The 24756-nt window shown below is 38.6% G+C and overlaps 1 protein-coding gene across 2 annotated transcripts in view; it reads left to right on the top strand.

Moving 5' to 3' along the window:
* Nucleotides 1-342: 342 nt before the first annotated feature.
* lrrn2 (leucine rich repeat neuronal 2) overlaps nucleotides 343-24756 on the top strand; it is a 185941-nt gene continuing 161527 nt past the window's right edge. The window contains exon 1 of one of the 2 annotated variants that reach the window (XM_051924560.1): nucleotides 343-361. The gene's annotated coding sequence lies outside the window, so the exon portion shown is untranslated. Of the gene's footprint in view, nucleotides 362-508; nucleotides 908-24756 lie in introns of those variants that run through there. The other variant, XM_028796718.2, reaches the window with a different exon arrangement.

The following is a 24756-nucleotide window of genomic DNA, read 5'->3' as shown; positions in this document are numbered from 1 at the left end:
GTTCCTTTCAATAGGACTGACTGACTAACAATTATCATAAACAAGGACAGCGTTTTGTTACATTCTTCTTACCTGTGCTGCCATGTGGGAGTGCACGGCGGAGACAGCCTTTCAGGGTAACACGATTAACATGCAAAAACTTGAGAAATTCATTAAAAATCAAGACCACCCCTTACCGCCCAGTCCCCATTCTCTTTGCAACTCTTTAGTTTATGCCAAGGTTCCCTGCACTTCTTTTGCATCATCACTTGCGTCTACCCTTGTGCATGCTGTCCGCCCGTAGTCTCGGTAGAAATTGCAAATCCCAACGGAGTGTGTCGGATCGCCCAAGCTGCAATTAGAGCCGCCGAGAGAGCAAGGGGTAAGTGACACGGAGATTGCAGGCTTCGCATATGTGAACGAGAGAAGCGAAGGTGGGAGGCAATGGGAGGGGCCAGACTCGTGAGGGGCAAGAAAAAAAAAAATCCCTCCGATGAATTCTCTCTCTCTTTCCAGCTCAACAGCGCCAGGAACTAACAACAGCAGAGAGAGAGAGAGAGAGAGAGAGACGAGGGAGGTGGGGGGCACTCAGAGAGAGAAAGAGAGGCGGGCACGGAGAGGATGAGCTTTTCCTCACAGCTGCCAGCAGAGCATCTCAAAACACTAAAAAAGAGGATTTCTCCTTCTTTTTTTGTTTGTCGTGTTTGCCCCCACATTATTTGCTTCACCCCCACCTTACCAGAACTCACCATCACGATCACAAGTACCAGCAGCAGCAGCAGCAGTAGCGGCGGCGGCAGCACCACCACCTCTCCACCCACTGCTTTTCTTTCTCGGGTTATTTCCCCGCAGCCTGGCAGACGTACAGATGCTCTGTCGGAGAGAACCAAATTGGTAGAGGAGGCGAAGGAGGCAAGAGGCTTCTCTAGTAAGTTTGTGCCTTTTTTTAGTCATTTAACTTGGTGGGGTTGGGGGCGGGGGGTTACAGGCGTCATAACAGCACTAGAATGTGGGTTTGGGTGCCCTTTTCAGCACCGCAGGCTTTTTCACTCTTGCTTCCAGACTGGTTTGTTTTGAACAGGCGAGCCAATGACATTTATCAGGCAGGCCAGGATGCAAACTCAATGCAAAAATGTTTCATTTTTTTTAGCATGATGCTCCCCGCAGCGCTCGTGTTGCGTGTTTGATTTCCCTTCAGCGTGTGACAGGTTGCACTCAGCGAAGTAGCTGGTGTTGCACGCACCTCGCCGTGGACAGAAGTGAACGCGCAGCCTGCTGCTGATTCTCGACATACGCGCGTTGCACGTTGCAGGAGTCTGCATGTCTAGGTGATGCTGGGTGGGCTTGTACCCGTTTGGATGGGCTGCTGCTGGCCTGTCCACACTTAGGGGTTTTGCAGTGAGTGAACGGACTTTGCGTTGTAAACCCCTCTTCAACGGGTATCTTTATCCCAGCGCTCTGCTGCTGTGCGAAAAGTGTGTGGGTGTTCATATTGGTGAGAATGTGGGAGGGGGTGGGGGGTATTGCGCACAGGTCTGTGCATTGAAATACTGGAGAAGCAAATACTCCAGACAAACACAGTGAAATGTTCTCTTTGCTGATTTTTTGGAAACGCCAATCTTCCATCATTTAGAAATGAGAAATGCTATTTACAGCGTAGCAAGCCATGTGTCTTGTATTTGCCTAAATTGCTTAGTTAAACTGCTCCAGCGTTCAAAACATGCCACAGGATCTCAGGTGGTTTCCGGCTGTTGGCATCAGTTACCTAGAAGTCAAGTATTACTTCTCTCATACTAAGGGTTTGTACCAAGCTCCACAGTGAGACATTTGGACTGGCCAGTTGAGCTAACCTGTCCAAAAGCAGAACTGCACCGGCATATTAACAGGTTTACTAGAATGCCACTTGCCAATTCCTCCATGCCTTGACCCCACAGCTGCAGAGAGCATTTGCATTTAATGGGTGTCATGCCATCACATCAGGAAGTCCTGTAGAGATTTGCTGCTGTTTATTTTGGTATATGAAGAGTGTAACATGAGGATCAGTTTTAATGGTTGTTTACCAGACATCCTTGGTTTTGTGGAGATGTGCCAATTGTAGATCACCAGAAAATATAAGAATTTTAATTTCAGAATGCCCCATGTGGTTCTATTTTGAAAAAACAGGGCAAAGATCAAAAGTCAAATCCTTCTATCCTCTTTCCTTCCATTTAGGTAAAAATCTGAGTTATTGTCACACCTGCTTCCCAATGCTGTGTTCGATGGAGTTAAAATATTCATGTCAGCCATTGGCTTTTGTCTTTATGCGTGAATTTTACACTGATTTATATTAAACCTATGTCTTTGGAAGAGTCCTGACTTTGTGTGCACAGGTGGTTGTTTTTTCATGTACAGAACTGTTAATTTTAATAGTGTATCAAGTGACACAAAAAACATGCAGCTTTCTTGATTATACTTTTTTGTTCGTATACATTGTGTAAAAAAGGTGTGCATTATTTTAAGAAACTAAAAACTCATTACGAATTTGAGAAAATATATTTGGAAGTGTAAAGAAATAACTTTTAATATATATGGAGAACTTGAAAAAATGTTCATACAGTCTGCCATTTGCTTGTGTTTGCTGCCAACACCAGTGACCTGTTACAACACATGATGTTTGCCATGTAGCTGCCATGGTAGCCGTGCTGTTTACATTTTATATTGTAATTTGATTTTAGCAAACAGCATCATCCTTTATCTGCTTTCCAAACTATCTGAATATATTTAAGCTCCAATAAAATCACATGGTTAGAATTATACCTATGTGAAAATGAAACGGTTATGCAAAAATATGGACATACTGTTTATCGCTATATCAGTTTTGTTGTTCTACAAAAAGTATATACATCTTTGTAAGACATAAACTGTTCATAACTATATGCTTGGTGATGGAGTGTCACTTGTTGTGCCCTGCTGTCTTGGCATCAGTTGCTATGAAGTCAATGTGTTCTATGCAGTGATTTCCAGTAAGAATTTCTATTAGGTTCAACTTGAGTGTTATTTTGTAACAGATGTAGTATTGTTTTTATTTCTTGTGGAAATTATTGCTTATTACTCTTGTGTTTTCCAGAAGTTTATTTATTGCTTGCAAAAAAGGTGTTAGTATCCTTTTATTGAAAGTAGATGAATTAAAAAGAGATGCTTGTTCTTGTCTTGCTCCCTTAAGACCTGTACAGAATGATGTTGTGATAATTATATTCTATACACTAGCACTTATATATTGATGTATAACATTTTAATTATTTGTAGCTTTTTCATAAAAAATGAATGGTTGAACTTTTAAAAATATCCATACATTAACAGTTTTATCAGAACCTTTATTAAAGATCCTTGTTTATGCTAAGAGAGAGCGTAATATGTTTGTATAAACTAAGTAGCCTTTTCTTTGTTCAAGTGTAGTGAAATTTAACTATCATTTGATCTCAGTAAATAGCCTCCATTAGCGTCATCATGCAAAATGTTTTGCACATATTCAGCTGGTCTTTTTATATCTGAGTAATTTGTGTCACTGTCACAGTAGTTCTTGTACGAGATTTCACATTGACATTTGGTGTATGAATGGCTATTATGTCATGGTTTAAAAAGTTTCATTGCTTTTTATTTTTTTGAAAATGATGGCACCACACCATACTGCTGTATACCCTCACTCGATATCTTCTTCTGACTGAATATTCTATGTGTGCAGTGATCTAGTTTGAAGATAACAAGTTAGTCTAAGTTCAACTCTGGATTTCAGCTTGGTTTGTTGTGCTGGTAAAGCATTGGCAGAATAAACAATATTAATACTGTTTGAGACCATCCTCCCACATCTGAAAGTTGTGTTATTGTTAGGTTATTTGGTGATTCTAAATTGGCTCAATATGAGTGTGTGTACATGTGTGAGAGTGATGGTGGATGGACAAACCAGTTTGGGCACTTTGTCTCACACATGGTGCTACTGGGAAAGGTCCAGCCCTCCGGTGACACTGAATTGGTTACACAGATTTAAGAATATTTTTATGCAAGTTAAGTCTAGGAGGAGATCTGAACAGAAAATTCAACTTAAAAGAAAAGTTAGTGTAGCCCAGTTGTGCCTTTTTGAGTTTGTTTCAGAGATATTTTATATTGATTATAGCTTATTAAAAGTAATAACCTATGGAATCGCACAGAAACTCAAGTAGGAATATACAAATCAAAACTGTGTGATTTGTGTTGGCCAAGCTTGTAATGCAAAGCACCTGCACTTTGGTGCTGTAGCATGTCATCATCTGAGGTCAACTCCCTGGCATCACCATGGAATTTGGCAGCACCTCTTCCCTGAATTGCAAATTCAGCCAGAGGGTTAATCACCATTCCCATTACTCTTGGTGATGTAACCATTAATTAGACCGACAGACCCGGCAGTAGAAGGTTCCTGAGTAATTTGGCAGACCTTAAAGTAAGGCAGAAAGCCAACTCTTTGCTCCCAACTGGCAAAGCACAGTTTCATTGGCTGTTTCTTTCCCATGTGGTCAGCTCTTATAGTTGGCATCTAGAAATACCCAGCTGGTCAAACCGCTCTCGCTAAGCTGCACAGATCTCACAGTGCACCTTAAAATATCTGATTCACTTTATATTAGATTTTAAAGAATGTGAATAAAAAAATAGTACAGATTTATAGGTTTTGCAATACAGATAACTAAACTCAAGATAGTCTCCTGCAATCTACTTCCAATAAGGATTAGTCTAAAATTCTAATTTATTTAATGCTTTGCAGACGAGTAGGACAAATGGAAAGCCTGCTTTAATGCACTTTACAAATTTTAACCTTCCTGAAACCTTCAACACAGGACAAGAAGCATCAGCAAAATCCCGAAGTAGAAGGCCCATTCAGTCAGTGCCTTTAAATTATTTCCAGCCTGCTGTCACAATCCCAGCTATGCTGTGAAAAAAGCTTCTGAGAAAACGAGCTGATGCACCTTCACTTTGATTCCTCTCATAAATATATTCTAATTTCACTCCTTTAATGGCTTTCTGTTCCTGTCCTCTATACCTGGCTTATGCACACGCATTTAAAATGAATGATATAATTGTAAGCTATTCTATACACCTCAGTCACATCTCCGCTTCACTTGCCAAGGCGCTTGCAGTTTGTAAAGAAGCTGTATGTTTTCCAGTTGAATCAGCTGTGTATTGTCAAATTTCTGAAGGTGGTAGCTTTGTGCTTGTAAATGTGTGAGTGGGGGGGTGCATTAATTTTCTTGTCTCAGTGTAATAGAAGAAAGAAGAATTCATAGAAAACACAAAGCTGCCTTCCGCCCAACTAAGAAATCTTTTAATAATAAAAATCTACAAAAAAATTACCCAGTAATGAAAAAACAATGGGATTTTTCGGTCATTTCATCTTAAGTTATTCTTTGATCAATTTAGCCAAGCTCCATTACACAAATCCCTTTTGTCTTATTGTATTGGATTTTCCAGTACTTTCTTCATATGTCTCAGATGTTTTGTCAGTCTTTAAAAAGATCCAAAGAAGTACTGTACCATTATATTAAACATGCAATATAGAGGACTAATCCAAAACACAGCCACAGTATCGAAAAGCAGAAAACCTTACCCTATCATATTTAAAGTTTTCTACCTTTTTCACAAGTTTCTTACATATGCTTTCCATCCTGTCAGAAACTGAATGTAAATAGATAATGAAGCCATCATTCCAAATAAATGAAAAGGATATGTGTAGAGTACACAGTGGACTGGCACCCTGTCTGGGACTGCTTCCTGCCTTGTGTTCAGGGTTACACGACCCTTAAATGTGAAAAGTTTATATTATGTTAAGAAATGTGCCACAGTGATTTGTGCTGCTGCTTCACACTTGCAGGGACCTTGGTCTATTCATTGCCCTGCTCTCCATTTGTGCAAAGTTTGCATGTTCTCCCTATATCATGTTTTTTTTCTTCATGTTTTCCAGTTTTCTCTACCAAAACGGTGAACATTTCAGTATTACTGCATAACATGTAAAAAGCCATTCAGAAGATGAATGTACAGTTTATATAATAATATGTATACCATTTAATCTTGTTATGCATTGTAGCTTAAAGTACAGATTTAGTTATTTATCCATCCATAGAGTTTCTCACCTCACTTTTTTATTACAGTATAGACTAATAAAATTCACTATGGGCCAATTTGAAGTCACCAGTTACAGAAACTTGCATGTTTTTGGGATATGAGGCAAAACTGGAGTGGACAGAACACTCCTGTGGGCTGATAAATGTCTGTGCCAACATTCAAGAAAACATGGAAACTCCATAAATAAAATAACTGGGATGGGAATCAAACTCATCTCTATTTGCCTCTGAGACAAGGGCATTAACTTCTGTGACATTTTGTCAGACAGTGCACTGTTTATATGCTATAACAAATTTTAAATTATGTCAATCCATCCATTTCCTAAGCCTACTTGTCCCAGGCTCAGGGAGGCAAGAATCAATCCAGGGCAATGTGCCCCCACACTCTCTTGCACTGTACAACAAACTAAATATAACTCAGTATACTGTGTTTTTAATCAATAAAAAAGAAAACTTTGCTCAAAGATAGCATTATTAATTTGAGAAATGTACTTAATAACATGACATTTCTCCTTTAAAACCAGTAACCAACAATAACTCATTACAATAAGAATGTATATATCACACTTGATTAATTACACTTTATCACATTCTCTATATACCCACATATGTCTGTCTAAGCACTGGGCACAAGGTAGGGGCCAGCTCTCATGGGAAACCACACCTGTCTCACAGTGTGACCATTTAGTCACCAATTTACCTGCAATAGGGTCACTGCTGTCATATGTATTTGAATGTGCTAATCAATGGTTAATGCACATTTTCAGCTGGTGAGCCACAGGGGATGTACAAACCAGTGTGTTTCTTCATGCCAGTCCCAAGCCTGGAAAAATGGGGAGAGTTATGTCAGAAAGGGTATCCGGTGTAAAATTTTGCCTGATCAATACGCAGACAACAAGACAGATTTCCATACCTGATCAGTCAAGGCCGGGTTAGCAATGGCTGCCACCAGTACTGTTAGCCAACAGGGTGCTAGAGGAAATTGGGCTACTGTTGGCTGAAGAAGAACAAGAAGGGGAAGGCGTGCCCAGAGACGAGAGAAGAGGAAGGTAAAGATAGTGGAAGTGAGGGTAGGATCTTTGAATGTTGGCAGTATGACTGGTAAGGGGAGAGAGTTAGATGATATGATGGAGAGAAGGAAGGTTGATACAGTATATTGTTCGTGTAAGAGACCAGATGGAAGGGGAGTAAGGCCAGGTGGGTTGGAGGTGGGTTCAAATTGTTCTATCATGATTTGGATGGGAGGAGAAATGGGGTAGGGGTTATCCTGAAGGAACAGTATGTCAATAGTGTTTTTCAGGGAAAAAAGTGTCAGACAGAGTGATGATTATGAAGGTGTGATGATGAATGTTGTTAGTGCACACTTCCCGCAAGATGAGTGTGCTATGAGTGAGTTGGATGAAGTGGTGGAGAGTGTGCCCAAGGTAGAGAGAGTGGTGATTGGAGCAGATTTCAATGGCTATGTTGCTGAAGGGAACAGAGGGGATGAGGAGGTGATGGGTAGGTATGGTGTCAAGGAGAGGAAAGAAGAAAGTCAGATGATAGTGGATTTTGCGGAGGGTCAGTCTGGAGGAGACTGGAGACTCCAAAGTGGTGGCAGGGGAAAGCATTGTTAGGCAACATAAGACGGTGGTCTGTAGGATGACGTTGGATATCAATAAGAGGAGGACAGAGAGAGGGTAAAGTTAAGGATCAAATGGTGGAAGTTGAAAAAGGAAGACTGCAAGGTTCAGTTCATGGGGGATGTAAGACAGGCACTGGGTGGCAGTGAAGAGTTACCATACAGCTGGGCAATTACAGCAGAAGTGGTAAGAGAGACAGCTAGAAGGGTGCTTGGTGTGACATCTGGGCAGAGGAAGGAGAACAAGTGGTGGTGGAATGGGAAGTACAGGAGAGTATACAGAGGAAGAGGTTGGTGAAGAAGAAGTGAAATAGTCAGAGAGATGCAGAAAGTAGACAGGAGTACAAGGAGATAAGGTGTAAGGTGAAGAGACAGGTGGCAAAGACTAAAGAAAAGGAGTATAATGAGTTTCACGAGAGGTTTGACACTAAGGAGGGAGAAAAGAACCTGTACCGATTGGCTAGACACAGGGACTAAGCTAGTAAAGATGTGTAGAAGGTTAGGGTGATAAAGAATAAAGATGGAAATGTACTTACAGTTGAGGAGAGTGTGCTGAGCAGATGGAAAGAGTATTTTGACAAGCTGATGAATGAAAAAGAATGAGGGAGAGAAAAGGTTGGATGATGTGGAGATAGTGAATCAGGCAGTGCAACAGATTAGCAAGGAGGAAGTAAGGACAGCTATGAAGAGGATGAAGAATGGAATGTTGGTCCAGGTGACATACATGTGGAAGCATGGAGGTGTTTAAGAGATTTTTAAGAGATTTTTGCTTTATATGTAATAAACATTATTTTTACATGTTGTTAGCCTTTTTCAATATTCTGGGTATGGAGGATCACTATGACATTGTCTCCTTGTGTTGCAACACACAGTGCAATAGGATGTGCGGCATGGTGAATGAGAGCACTGCAGGTAGAGTCAGCAGAGGAGGCATAAGGGATGGATGTGCAGATGTTACTGTCTCAGACAAATGAAATGGAAATGTATGCCCTTTTGCAGTTGTTCTTTTTCAGGTATTTTAATCACTGAAAGAATTGTTTCCTTAAAAATAGGATGTGTTTAAATAGCCAATATTTAGCCACTTTTTATATAAGATCCTTAAGATACAGTACACAGAGAGAAGAGGTTGGATGATTTGGAGATAGTGAATCAGGAAGTGCAATGGATTAGCAAGGAGGAAGTAAGGACATTTATGAAAAGGATGAAAGATGAAAAGGCCGTTGGTCCAGATGACATACCTTTGGAAGCATGGAGTTGTGTAGGAGAGATGACAGTGGAGTTTTTAACCAGATTGTTTAATGGAATCTTGGAAAGTGAGAGGATGCCTGAGGAGTGGAGAAGAGTGTACTGGTGCTGATATTTAAGAATAAGGGGGATGTGCAGAGGTTTAGTCACTACAGCGGGAAAAAACTGATGAACCACAGCATGAAGTTGTGGGAAAGAGTAGTGGCAGCTAAGTTAAGAAGGAATGTGATGGTTAGTGAACAGTAGTATGGTTTCATGCCAAGAAATAGCACTACAGATGTGATGTTTGCTCTGAGAGTGTTGATGGAAAAGTATAGAGATGGACAGAAGGAGTTGCATTGTGTCTTTGTGGACAGGGTGCCAAGAGAGGAATTGTGGTGTTGTATGAGGAAGTTGGAAGTGGCAGTGAAGTATGTAAGAGTGGTCCATGGTATGTATGAGGGAAGTGTGATAGTGGTGAGGTCTGCGGTAGGATGCATTCAAGATAGAGATGGGATTACGTCAGGGATTGGCTCTGACCCCTTTCTTTTTTGCAATGGTGATTGACAGGTTAACAGATGAGATTAGATAGGAGTCCCTGTGGACTATTATGTTTGCAGATGACATTGTGATATGTACTCTAGCCAGAGTAGGGAGCAAGTTTAGGAGACCCTGGAGAGGTGGAGATATGGTTTAGAGAGAAGAGGAATAAAGGTCAGTAGGAACAAGACAGAGTACATGTGTTTAAATGAGAGGGAGGTCAGATGAATGGTGAGGATACAGAGAGTAGAGTTGGCAAAGGTGGAGAAGTTTAAATTCTTGGGATCAATAGTACAGAGTAATGGGGATGGTGGAAGAGAGGTGAAGAAGAGAGTGCAGGCAGGGTAGAGTGGGTGGAGAAGATTGTTAGGAGTGATTTGTGACAGATATGAAAGGGTAGGTCTACAGGACGGTAGTGAGACCAGCTATGTTATATGGCTTAGAGACGGTGGCACTGACCAATAAACAGGAGATAGAGCTGGAGGTGACAGAGTTAAAGATGCTAAGATTTGCATTGGGGGTGGCAAGGATGGACAGAATTAGAAATGAATACATTAGAGGGTCAGCTCAGGTTGAATGGTTGGGAGACAAAGTCAGAGATAGTGTTGGTTTGAACATGTGAAGAGGAGAGATGCTGAGTATATTGGAAGAAGGATGTTAAGGATGGAGCTGCCAGGTAAGACAAAAAGAGGAAGGCCTAAGAGGAGATTTATGGATGTGGTGAGAGAGGATGTGCAGGTGGTGGGTTAAACAGAGCTAGATGCAGATGACAGGAAGATATGGAAAAAGATTATCTGCTGTGGCAACCCCTAATGGGAGCAGCCAAAAGAAGAAGAAGAAAAAGGAGAAAAAAATTGTGGAGTGTGTGAAAAAATAAAAAAATATATCTTTAAAGTCCATTGAGAAGCAAACTAGGCTGAGAACTGAACTGAACTGAGTGAGGCAGTATCACTATTCACTGTGTCACCCCCTTAAGGAGCCTTCATTAGTTTAATAATATAACAAGCTTAAAAAGACAGTTCTATTAATTTACATTCTTTATTGGCAAGAGTAATATACTGTATGGCCAGCAATAGACACTCAACCTATAGATGTAATACTGCTGGGATAATCTCTGGTTTCTTGTAACCCCAAAACAGAGTTAAGCAGGGTCAGAAGATGGAATGGTTAAATTGTAATGTATTTCTTTGAGTTTAGTTTTGTACTGAATTTATACAAGGTTGCTTCCTTCCTTCAGTCTGATGCTATTCGAATAGGTTCTTTATCTCACAACATACAGTATACTGTATATAAACCTTGTGCATAAGGAAATGTACATGCAATTAATATAACCTTATATATACGGTATGTATATATTGTGAATAGAATTACACAAGCCACTTTGAAATGTTGGGACACCAACTAGGTTTTCTCTTTTAATTGGCACAAAGCAACAAACAAGAACTGTGCTTATTGGCACCAACAACAGAAAATAATGGCACATTGGCTGGCTCAAAAGAAAAGGGTTCCTCTTAGGGAGGTTTAGAATTAGTATAGAAGCCCGCTCCAGGTCCCTTTCGGGATCCAAAAAGCAGACAACTTTCCTGATGAATGTTTGGTTTTTATAGAGCCTTGACTGGAAGGGAGTGACCAACCTTGGGCACTGTGATCGGTTTCCTGCACCTGGTGGCTTCTTTGAGATGTGGATTGAAAGGGACACACCATTAGTGTGAGGGCCCCTTATATTTCCATCATATATAAAACCTTGTATGCAAAGAAATCTGTATTTTTATTTGAAATTTGATAAACATTTTGAATACACTTTAACATTTAAGTCTGTCCAGCTAAGCATGTTATCATAACTGTCATTAGGAAAAATAAATGTAAGGTACATGAGTCAGTGTGATTAACATTTTGGACAAAAGATTGTTATGTTATAGAGAGTCAAGTCAATTTTGAAAAGTAAATTATGTTCCATAACTAACCTTGGAACAAACCCTCACACTGTCAGTGTTGGTTGGACCTGAAACCTGCCATATAATCCAAAGACAGAGGGACTTTATAATGAAAGAGATAACCAAGTGTGGAGCTTAGGTGCTGAATTGTACACTTGTTTGCTTTGTAAAGCACCTTTGGAAGTTGTACTATGTGAAGTGTGCTATAATTGATTGATTTATCTTGACTTTTTTTTTAATCCTGCTCTCATGGAGCTCTCATTTTAATTCAGTTGCCTTTTCTTCCTTGCTTTGCTGGTTAGCCCTAAACTATTAATGTAACTTAAATAGGAAATTAAGCAAAAGCAGATCCAAGCAGAACTACATAGAGCAAATTGAATATCGGCTCCTTTTGCACATTTCTTGGCGTAACGCTTATGTCGAGTTTTGTAATTTCACAGAACAAGCGGTTTGTAATTGATCAAGATGTCAGACAATAAACAGAAGATTAAATTATCACGAGGAGCTGATGAAAACCCTACAGAGACATCACATGAACCAGAAGAGACTCCAAAGCTTTACTTTGCCACAAAACAATGTATCATGAGCATCATTTGCTCCATTATTAAAATACAGTACATTTCCTATTCATTAATCTTACAGAATGTATGTGGTCTGTAGAACCTGTCAGAGAAATTCCATGGGCAAATAAACAGCAATGTTTTAGCTTAATGAGTGGTCACACTAATAGTTTGAATTCAGGTGCAGGGTGTTGGGGGTCTATAGCCGATCGAAGTCTAGGACTGTTTCCACTGCATTTTGTCTTCTAAGGCCAAGAGGGCATTTTCACTCAGCAAGGGTAACTGAGAGGCCCCATTAAACGAATACTCAATGAAAAATGATTTTTTTCAGTGCAACTCACCCAGTCTGGTTTGTACTGATGACCAAGAAAAATGTACATTCTCATGTTTTCATCCAGATCGGAGCTAACCGGATTTTTTGCATTAATATAAGTGGGTGGTGACTAATGCTTGACAATAGCTGAATAAGTGAAAAATATTCATGAAGAAAATGTCATGTTTCTCATTTTGCTTAATCTACATTAAGTCATGAAGTCGTATACTCAAAACATGACCCTGTGTGAAAGGATTCTGGGTTGTGGACTAATTTTGTTTTACTGAAGGAATCAATTTAACAATATTTTAGCAAAAAATGCATGTATTTTGCACATTATCAGTGGAATCACTACAAACCACATGGGGGTAAATAACAATTAAAAATATATCATTTTTGGGAGGAGTTACTGTAAGAGGCTACAATGGTCTATAAGCTCAGCTACTGTTTTAACAAGCAGGGAGCCTTTAGTGCTGTGGGTGCCACCCCTCACAACTTCTTATTGCCTCTGGTATTTCATTATACTACTATCTAAGTTCTTTATGATGGGAAAAAATGTCATTTTTTGTAACAATGTGAAAATGTCCCATTGGGCCGGCGAGAGTTGTTTAAAAACCCTGCCTGGTTCCAGTGATGCAACCAGTGTAACGGTAGGAAATGGTAGGAGTGAGCTACATCAATCTGTTCATGCTTCTGGCTTTCTTGTCAGTGTAGGAGATGACTACAGTTCTCCAACAGCTCAGATGTCCATTGCAGCAAGTATCACTCATTTTCCTTAACAAAATGACAGAATTGGTGTGATTACAGAGTGTAGTCAATGTAGGAGCCACCACAAGATAGTATGAAGCTTTCATTGTATGTATGTCGTTCGTTTGAGACCCAATACTATTTGAGCGTTGTTTAGAATAACTTGGACATTGTTTTAACATTTTGAGTCCTATTCATTTGAAATGAGTATTGTCAGCCTACAACTAGGTAATAGTTTTAGGCTCCAATACGCAAGGCTGTATTTTATTTTACTTTTTTTCTTGGGTGGCTATTTTGATATTGATTTTTTAAATATTTTGTATACTGCCTTCAATTGATTCTCATTAAGAAAGAGGCAGAAAGAAACGCCCCTGAGAAACTGAATTCAGCAGTAATGGAATTATGTGAAAAATTTCTTTCAGCCAAAATAATGCCTTATTATCACATATTGTCATCTTCTCCATCTCAAAATTTATTTAAACCAGTATTTACCACATTTGTTTATCAGATGCTGAAAAACATTTTGCAAACATTTCTGACATCCTGCATTTTCAGGTTTAAATGGCTTTTGAGTTTTTATGTTTTTCAAGATTTTCTAATTCTCCTTGCTGCCAGTACTAAGCAAATAACATTTACTAGACACACCTGCTTCTCCCTGTTGCAGTTTCATCTGCTCATTAATTTTGTCCCAGATATACATATAGCTGTTGCCTCTCTCAGCTGCTAACAAAAGCTGTCCTCACTAACCTGGTCCTTTCACTTCACTCTTCACAAGCCACATAAAGTCTGTGCCTTACTCACTGTGCATTGCACTCAATTTCTTTATCAGCTTTTTATTCTCTTTAGCTTGGGACCACTGCAACTCCATTTTGGTTAGAATATCAGCAACTACTATCTGACCTATCCAACTCATCCAAAATGCAAATACCTTACTACTCCCACACTACTCCTCTGCTTGTTTCACAGTGATGGTTTTCAGTTGCTGCTGTTATCTAATTCAAAGATGCCCACACTGATCTCCAGTTCTTACTGTAGCTCTGCTCCTTACTATTTCCAGCGTCTGGTCTCTCTGATTTATCCATTCTATTTCCATTACAGATTATAAAATGTGTTTCCTTTTGTCTAGACGCATTAAACATGCCTCTCAGTTTTTCATCTAAAGCTATGGAATGAAATTTTCAAGATAGTTTAAAGCTCCCCCATGTCTAGTGATGTTCAGATGTCCTTTGAACATGCTTGTACTTATGAAGGATGTTCTAAAAATAATGAGCATATGAAGTATACAATGCAATCACAGTATAAATACAAAATCATTACATGCCAATGAATCTGTATACCTCTGTCTATTACCTTAAACCTGTTCTCCTACAAAATTTACATTTTGTATGATGCATTATTATCATGGCTCTAGACACTTGAAGATCCTCTTGGTTATAACTTTTTTTCCAACTGTATGTAAACGGTGATGCATTGCTGTCTGGATTACTTGATTTCACTTGCAGTTTTTAATCTTGGTAAATCTTGTAGGCGACCATTGCATGGCTGATTGTCAAAGCCTATGTTCACATCTGTAGAAGTATCACCTGACACTTTTTGTAGTAAATGCCACTATGACAGTAGTATATGCGTGTATAAATGTCAACACTGGGGATTTTCTCCTGGACAAAGAAACTCCAGTCACAGCACTTTGTCAAAATCTCATGTTCTCGTCAGCCATTTTCTTTTATTAAACTGTGAATACTTAGTTGATGCAGGCCACAACAATCTTCACTGAGGTGTATGACGATAGATGAAATTACTTGTTACAGCACATTTTATTATTTTCAGGCATTTTTTGATGATTCTTTATCACTTTTGCTATGATCCCATCTGAAGCTTAAAGCTTAACCTTTCCAACATTCAGCTCTTGCATTTCTAATCAGTTGTTAACCTTTCAGATTAATCTTCCATTGTTGATATTCTACTAGTTTGTTGGTAAGTCCTGCAGCACTAATATTTTCATAATTTACATAACTATTTTTCTCAGACATCTTGACACAGTTTTCACACTTTAACATGTTGGTGTATTTCTGTTTTCTTAGTGTCAAGTGAAATATCAAGAAACTGTTCTTGACAGTAAAGAAATCAGACCTGGGATGGCACAGGGGGCAGTGGTGATTTAGTGTTAGGGAGTGTGGGTGTGTGTGAATGGGCCCTGAGACCCCCAGTCTTGGTTGAATTCTCACTTTGCTGAAAATGGACCGTGCTAAACCTGGCATGGGTGAGCAGGTTAGAAAATGGATGGATGACTTCAAGTAAAATTTTCTTTTAATTATTATTATTATTACTAGCTCTAGATTCGACAGACAGACAGATAGATAGATAGATAGATAGATAGATAGATAGATAGATAGACAGACAGACAGACAGACAGACAGACAGACAGACAGACAGACAGACAGACAGATAGATAGATAGATAGATAGATAGATAGATAGATAGATAGATAGATAGATAGATAGATAGATAGATAGATAGATAGATGTCACCAGGAAGAAATTTGGCCTTTTAAAGAAGCTAAATAAATAAATGTTATTATATTATGGAGTCTTCTGGAGATCACTGTTTATTAGCTCAGCAGTGCTACTAACCAAAACAAAGAAAAATAACAATAATTAGGCAGTGGAATTTTCAGGCTCGTTCAGGCTATTTGTGTTTCACCTTACTCTGATTTCCAGTCTGAAGCTCTTACATTTCCTCCTCACATGTGTGCAACAATATGAAGTATGAAAGAGAATTGAAAAAAATGTACATCATGGAAAGACATTCATTTATGTGGCTCATATATGGGAACATAGATAAAGAGATGAAATTATTTAATGTTGCTGCACAAAACCAAGCCTTAGCAACTAACTGTGGTAAGAAAACGATGCTCAATGTTGCTAGAGACTCTTAATATACATTCTGCAAATAGCAGCACCAGATTTTGATTATCTAATTCTTGTAGAGAAAGAATACAGAGATGGGCCTATCAATGTTTACATTTAGGCAACTGAAATATAAAATGCAGTAAATTTTATATTATCCTTCTTCTGGATAGTGATGATGTTAAAAGGATATGGAATTCACAAGTAGTATTGAATAGACATGTACTAGCAGACTGCAAAAAGATAAAAAAACAAAAAAGCTACATGTTGCAACGTCAACCGACATGCAAATTGCTAAGAAAGAGTCTGTAAATTTTTTTGAAATACTGTATAAAATCACCACCAAATTAAAGCAAAAAAGGATGGCATGTCAAAACTAAAAGAGCAAACAATATACAGTAAATGGAGCTACTGGGGCTATTCACTAGAGCCTTTTAGATTTATTCTTTGTAATGAAAATATAGTTAGCACAACTGTCTGACAGCTCCAGGCCTTGTGTTCATACCCTGCGGCATTTGTTTTGCCATGTGTTAAGCGAAATCATGGAAATGTTCGAAAACTTCCCTGAACTCTGCGAAATGCATTGAAGTCAATGGGGAAGTTGGAGCTGACCTAGTTTTGAGCGCATTCAAATGGTGCAATGGAGTGTTTTTGTGGCCAAAAATGTGATTGGTGCCCATATTTATCAAGTGTCTCAGAGTAGGAAAACATTCATAACTGGCTCAATATGCTCAGAGTGACGCAAATTTTGTCCTAATCTTAGCAGTTGGAGTAAAAGCATTTTATCAATTATTCTAATTTAGGAAACTGTTCCTAATTTCATCAGGATTTAGGAGAATTTGAGAGCTATCCTAACTCACTAGGAGCTGTCAGAAGATGACGTTCAGGCAAAGATTGGCAGATACATCTCGGAAAAGGCTGAATGTTTTAGAAACGTTTGATAGCAGTGAACTTGCTAAAAGATAACAAAAAATATTCTTAACAAATCTTATATGTTGCTTGGTAGCTCCATCAATGTGGAGAAGCCATGCACTGTTTGGTGAAATGCAAGTGTTGGTAACATTATGTGGAAAATACAGCTTTGCAATTGCCATAATTTACAGTAGGTATGTCACAACCAACCTTTTCTTGAAATTTGCAGCAAACTTTAAATGGTCTTACAACAGGTAATGATACAGTTTCATTTAATTTCCCCACCAGTTCACAGGAGGTAATATTAAAATAACCTGCTTTCATGGAAATCTGCATCTTACCCCAAGTGTGAATAAGCATGCAAATGTGAATCAAAAGTGGTGTCACAAAATCAGGTGGTCATGCAAGCACATTGTCCTTTAATAGCCAGCATACTTACCCTGAAGATAAATGTGGCTGTGATGGATGGTTGACAGCGACATGTCACACAGCTATGCTGAGCTTTGCATTCAACAAACCCCTGGAACATTCATATTACATTTTACAATGGAAGGTTTAAGAAGGCAAGCAGAGTCTCCCGGGGCATTAGATAAATAGAACCTTACAGAAGATAAGAGAGGATCATAGAGAGGGACACGATAAGTAACTTTTGAAGATGAATGGAACACTGGAAGAGTGGCCGCTACTTTTAGCCATGCTTAGTTTACTTTATGAGGTGCTTTTTGTGGCCATGAGCTGGAAGGTGATTCTTCTGAAAGTACAAGCAACTGGAATTAAAGTGGCATTTAAAGTGACATTTTTGAAATGACTTGTTCACAAGTCTACACTACTTTAAAAAATATTTTTATATACCACCTCTGTTTAAAAAGGGTTGTTCCAGTGATCTTTTCAGTACTAGTAAATACTGTATATTTCCTGATGTTAGAAATAAAAACTGTGGTAGTATAAGTGACTCACTTTGGTTTACAGGGACTGTTCAATTTCATTTTATTACAATTAATTACAATTAAAATTAATTGTATTTAATAAAGTCTTCCCATGCACCCATTTTTAACTTCATAAATCCATTAAGAGCAAAAGAATGAAAGTAACAAACAGTTTAAAGCATAACAGTGATAAGAAGTAAATGACGCAGGTAGATTAACAACAAAAAACTTTTTTTGATGCTTTTAACATATAATAAAGTGAACACAGACATTTTTTTTCAATTTAAAAAATAGACGTGAAAGAAACAAATAAAAACTACTATGGAGTATGGGCTCTTAACTCCCGGAAAGCAGCAGAATCAGCTCCCTTTGGGGCCTTGAAATGATACATTTAAGATCCATGCTCTTACTTTGAACGATTTATCTCAAATGTACAGGATACCTAATTATATTCAGCATTTAAAGTCTGTGTGTACGATGATAACTTTTGGACATGGAATTGACTCTAATTAAAATGCAACGCTTTTTCTCTTTTAAAAAGCAAGAACTTTAATTTCTCTGCTTCTAGCTGAGCACTGCAGGAAACAATTCTTTCGGAATCATGCCTGTGCCTGTGGCCAGGCTGGGGCTCAAAACTTAGACCATCAGAGCGGGATGCTGCATGGGAAGCTGCACTATTTCCAATTTTAATGAAGGCATTTTTTTACACATATTTTTACATGTTATTTCCTTTAACATTATTAATTACTTCTAAAGCAACAACATCAAAACTCATGTTATATTTCAAGCTTACTTCAGTTATTTTTTTTTCTCTTTATGAAAAATGCTGGAGGAATTTATCACCAGCTCTGTTAAATCCATATTAAATATTAAATCAGTCTTTGCTCAAAAAAAAAAAAAGAAAACCAGAATGATTACTTTAATGTAGGCATGCACATGTTAATCAGATTTGCTAATGGCCTTGTGAATACCACTTGGTGTTATCACTTTGTTTAGAAATGAATTTTGCTTATGGCAGTAAATAAGAATGAAAATGAAGAGAAAAAAGAAGGAAACTCTGACAAGGTAAATACAATATATTGTAGCTATGTTTAATGTGAGTCGTACTTTGGATGGTGTTGCTGTTGACAAATGCTGTGACCTGGGTTCAGTTTTATATCAGGTTACTGCCAGTGCTTGGGCCCAGTGTCTATGTTTGCAATTTTAAAAGACTGGCATCCCATCCAGGCTTGAATTCTATTGCCTTGATAGGCTCCAGCTTCGTGTCTCCTTTTCAATAATGAAGAAAGTTGGCTCAGAAAATGAAATTTTCATGGTGCTCACTTAATTCTATTCCTACCTAAAAAGAAACCTTTTCTGAATTGCTGAGATCCTAAAACTGATTACCTGCTCAGTTAGCAAATTTTAAAAATATTAAAAATTCTGTTTAGAGAAAGATATAATCTCTAATTTTTTTTTTGTATTCACATTGAAACTGTCATAAGTGGGCACACCAAATAGAACAGCTTAGAATTTACATACCAGCCAGTCGTTTTCCTATTAAAATATACACTGTACTCATAGGCGATAATACATAATACATTAAAAATACATTATTAAACATTCTCAGTCCTACTCGGTCCAGTTCAAGGTTGTGGTGGCCTGGAATATTTGCTTGAGTTGTTGGATACAAGGCAAGAACCAGTCCAGTCTACTGCAAAAGCCATTCATGTACACAAACAGGAGTGAAATTAGAGTTGCCAGTTAGCCCAATTATGAGAATGTGGAATGTCTAGAGGAAAACACCTACAGACATGGGAAGAACATGAAGACTGTACAAATTCAACAGCTGTGTATGTAACATAAGCCCAAATCACTAGATCTGAGGGGCAGCAGAACTTTCCATTGTGCCACAATGCCACTCCACAATAATTGTTGTATATAAATATAGTGTCTACAGAACAAATTCACACCCGACTGACAAGTGCAGTATTTCATGTATTATGATCTCATGACTGCTTTGTGTCCTTTGACACCAAGATCCTGAAAAAAATGATTGAATGGTTACTTCTAGGGTCTGTTAGAAGCTGAATAAGTTACTAGGTATATGAGGCAAAAATTATTGATGTGTTCATCCCTCTATAAATAAACACTTAACATCCCCTATGATGGAGTGGCACCCTGTCCAGGGGATTATTTATGTCTTGTACCCTATGCTTGCTGGGATAGACTCCAGGCCCCTGAAGCCCTGCTCAGAAATAAGTGGACTTACAGTAGGCAATGGCATGGCATGGTATAAACACTTGACTCTTACAGTATCTGTAGATTCATGAAAAGACACCTAAACCTATTATTTCGATAATATTTTGAAAAGCAAAGATTTGCAGGTTGTTTTTGTGTTTCTCCATTACACCTGTGGGCATTTGGGTTTGATTAGTCGAGATTGTTTGTAGCTTGCACGTTCATTCATTTTGGGATTGCTCTTGGCACTCTCGTATCTTTCCATGATCCACTTACATGCTGTTTAAGATAATTGGTGGGCCCCCTCAGTTTTGGTCTTGTGTTGGACATAGAATGTTTTGGAATCCTGTGCAGTGGTGCTTGGGCTATTTGAATCAAAGATAGCCTGAAAAAATATTTATGAAATTTCAGGTCTCTGAAATGATTTAATTTAAATTTTTAACAGTAAAATTTATTATTTAAAAACAAAGGTTTCAGTTTTAATTCACTAGAGATTTTCTAACACATTTTTAGTGTAGGCTGGATTTCAATTTCATGTATTGAGTATCAAGACAGTGGAATAACAAGCCCTATCACAAAGTGAAGCTCTCTTTTTTTCATTTTCACTCAATAAACACACAAACTGCTAAGTAATTCTTGGTTAATTTTGATGACTGATCCCTTGCTCAACAGCCTGCTTTATTTTTATGTGAAACTAGCAGGAGGGACCTCCTGAAAATGCCACTGCATAATTTGTGCCATACTTCCAAAGTTAGCTCTTGCTTTTCACTAGCTGTAGCTAAGATATGCACCACCTCTGTACACCTCCTTGAAATAGAAAATGTGTGAACAAAATGAATGGAGCCTTTCTGTTTTATTGGGACATGCATTATGTCTAAGCATTAACAAATATTACTGTGTTAAAACTTATAGGTCCTAAACAGTTGAGATAGATAGATAAATTTACTGCAGTGCCTTAAGAAAGAGAACATGAAGCGGTAGGGTTGACACATGTCATTAGAACAACTGAAAGATCCATGAGGTAGTAGAATGAGAATGACATATTTGGAAGTGACAGACAACGCACCGTTGATGGTGCTATAGGGCAGGTAGCCCACTATCTTGCTAAGGATACCTGACCCACCTTTTAATGAAAGAATGAGGCCAGGGAGGATATGCCATGCCTGATATGGCAAAACCTCCCGGGTGGTGGAGGGCATACATCTCACAGAGTAATACATGGGACAGTGTATTCTCTCCAGCATGGAAGATAGTAAGACTAGGGAAATTGCCTTCTTAACTGTACTGAAGTTTCAGGGGTTCAATGAACACAAGGGGCCACTGAAAGGAACCTGTTGTGAAAGTAGAGGTGGACTCAATCCACAATTGACTTCAATTTAGTCAGGCCACAGAGAGATTAGGTTAGTGAGGCTGCTGGTTTTATGTTTTTTCTATTTATTTGTTACTTTGTTTTCTCTCTTTGTTCATCCCCTTTTGTGCTTTTCTTGCTTAATGACTCATTACCTTCTGTGTGTTTTGGCCTCTTTTGAGTTATTGTAATGACAGGGTTTACCACCACACCACCCCACTTCATTAGGTTAGGCCCTTATTATGCTACACAGCTTTTCCAGTGATTTTCAGTTGAAAACTTAATTTACATAATTTAAGTGAGCCAGAGGCAGTAGTTTGTGACTTGGCCATATGAAACTGAACAGGCTGGCACTTGTGTCCACGAGAGTTGTCAACCATTGATTGCTCACATGGAAGCAAAACCAAAACCTACGGTACCTTTTACTTTGCTGTAATGATGTGCCTCTTCCAAGTGAAAACAATTGCAATAAAGTTGTCTATTATAAGGTCCTAATGGAGTTAGCATGACTGCAAGTGACAATTCTTTGTTATTATTATATAACTTAGCCCCTTCTCAGGCTGAAATTTCGAATCCAGCAAGGAAGGCTGGAAGATTTATCTATAGCATTGCTTTCCAACCTTCGTGAAGTCACACCGGTGTTTTGGTGAACCACAGTTGGTATCCCCTTCTTTGAATTTAACAGTCCTGCACCATCAGCAGAGTGTCAGAGAATTAGGGTGTACTCACGCTGGTAGTTTGTTCCATGCCCGAGAATGTTTGTCCGCATGTAACCCCCGCAAATTCTAGTTCGTTTGACTAGTGTGATTGCTCCGTGCAGGGCCTTGCCCTGGCCTGTTTGGAAGAGGTGGGCCCAAGCATGGTTCAGTAGCATTCGGGAATAATGTGATCACTGGGATCTCCGAGCACAGAAAGCAGACATTATGTCAATGATCTGACAAGTCAGATATTACAATTCTCATTTCATTCAATATCTTTTACATTAAAAACAGGTTTTTATTCTCACCTTATACATGATTGTGAATTGTAGTTGGCAAAAAAAATCTGTAAATTCCTCCCCTAATATAATTTGTAACCGTAAAAATCTTCTTGGACATGCAGCTTGATTAACAGCAAAACGCTGTGCTGCACACTCAATAAATCTGTAAGAGGGTAGAGCGTTATCCTGCCCTACATGGCTCCAAAGCAACCACAAAATAAGTAAATTCATTTTGACATGCATACTATAACACCATGTTTGGATCTTGTTTTGGCTTTACATGAAGTTGCATGGTCTTGATGAAAGTATGCCCAGGCCCAGAACCTTAAACGCAGTGTGAGTGCAGCCCATTGGAATAGTAGAGTGGGGGGACAATCACGCTTGGGCATGGTACAGAAAAAACGAGCCTAGTGCGAGTACTCCCTTAGATGTATTAAATTTGATCGTCAATGATTTTCCTCCTTGGTGAATTAAGCACAATTGTGAGGATTGAGGAGATTGTCCAGGATCGATCCTCTTGTGATGGTGTCACTGTTTATACGAGCCCGATCGTCATAGTGGTGGGGTCAATAGGATCTGGTTCCCAGGTTGGAACCTCCAGTGATGCCATGGCCCATTGGATGGGAAACGCTAATCTATAGGTTTTTTTTTTTTCACTTTTCTTGATACTTTGGAACAACCTGATTGCAATTTTGCAAAATAAATAAATAAATCAGTCTGTTCTTACGGATATCTATATCCTCAATAACTTCTGAACCAGGCAGACTAGGTTAAATCTATTTTAACTTAGCTGTTTTGTAAGTTCATGCAAAGAACTGAATAGATGATGATCACTTTTAGTGATTTATTTCTAGTAACTGCAATATAAACTAATTGGAAATTGAAGCAAGCCTGTTTTTCAGTGTTTTTTTAATATAACACAACTAGTCATTTAGCCCGTTACAATAACAGGCGTTAGAACAGTAGTGCATAAACATTAGTAGGAACAGTCTATATTAAATGGCAAGGGACTTTGACCTCATTCTTTTTGTTGGTCGTATTTTTCTTTCTTTCAGCCTTTCTTTTGTTGATGTTTACTTGCTGAGTTGACCGTTCTTCGTGGGCTGCTGCCATGTATTGTGTGTCTTTAATTTTCTGTGACAGTAATACTGTCTTGTACGTCCGCGGACTTGTACGTCCGTAATATACCTTTCATTTTCTCTGGCGGTAATACAGGTGTGCGCATCGGTAATATGCCTTTAATCTTCTCTGACAGTAATACTGGCTTGTATGTGGCTGTAATATGAGTCACTGTATTGTGTACCTTTAATTTCCTCTCGCAGTAATACTGGTTTGTATTTCCATAAAACGCCTGTAACTTTCTCTGACAGTAATATCGCGCATCGCACCGTGCCCCGCGCATGCGCACTTCACCAGAAGACACACACACACGGACACCTGGACGCACACAGGGATTTTATTAAAGAGGATAAAGAGATGTACAGTATAATGGTTATAAACTCCATATCTTATTGCTATCCACCATTGAGCCACCACACTTATTTCAGATGAGGACAAGATAATTGGTAAGATGTTTTGTATCTATTATCTGGTTCATTTGTTGACTTTGTTGTTATTATATATTGGTTTGTTAGATTTTTTTTTAAATATACTTTGTTAGTTTAATTGACAATTTCAAATTAACACTGTGTTAATTTTGAGTAGTGCTGTGTGTAAGTGAGCCATGCATTTAACTGTCCAGGGCTGTATTCCTGCATTTTCCCCAAGTTCCTGAACTGACTAGTTATGTAATGATTGTTATTATTTTGCCATATTTTATTTTGCTAAGCTCCCCTTAGTACTTACAGTCTTATAGGAAGCATTCCAGACACAAAAAAGGTTTTGTTTTTGTAGCATGTATAGGACAGGTTATAGTGAAATCTAATTAATTCCTTCTTTTAGAAGTGATTAGTTCTGTAGGCAAAACATGGGTGAAGTTTTCGTGTTGCAAATTGCAAAACTTCAGAACTTTAATTTTAAACCTTGACACTTGGGAGCTGGTTAAAAAAAGGCATTCAGGTTAAGAATTGTCTTTCCTCAGTTCTTGTATGCTTCTTGGAAACTGCGGGACCAATAAGGAATTTTCAGGCCCAGAGAAGTTCCAAATCTACTTAACACCAGTGCATAGATGGTAATTTAAGTATATTTAACATTAACAAAGCAATGGGGACTATAAACTGGAGGGGTCGCACAATGCTCCGCTTTTCTCTGGCTCGTTGCACTGGGCTCATTTGTCACTGCCAGAGTTGCAAACATCTTTCAGCCTTCTGTACCATTAGGCTTATCACTGATAATGGTCTCTTTGGTCTTCATGCACCTGCCATGCACCATGGGGATTGTATAAGGAAGAGTGCTGTTTTTGCTGTCTATGTAGTGGATAGAA

The sequence above is a fragment of the Erpetoichthys calabaricus genome, chromosome 3, assembly GCF_900747795.2.
Source record: "Erpetoichthys calabaricus chromosome 3, fErpCal1.3, whole genome shotgun sequence".
NCBI lineage: Eukaryota > Metazoa > Chordata > Cladistia > Polypteriformes > Polypteridae > Erpetoichthys > Erpetoichthys calabaricus.
Note: the sequence above shows the minus strand (reverse complement) of the source record. Positions and strands in the feature narration are given on the sequence as shown.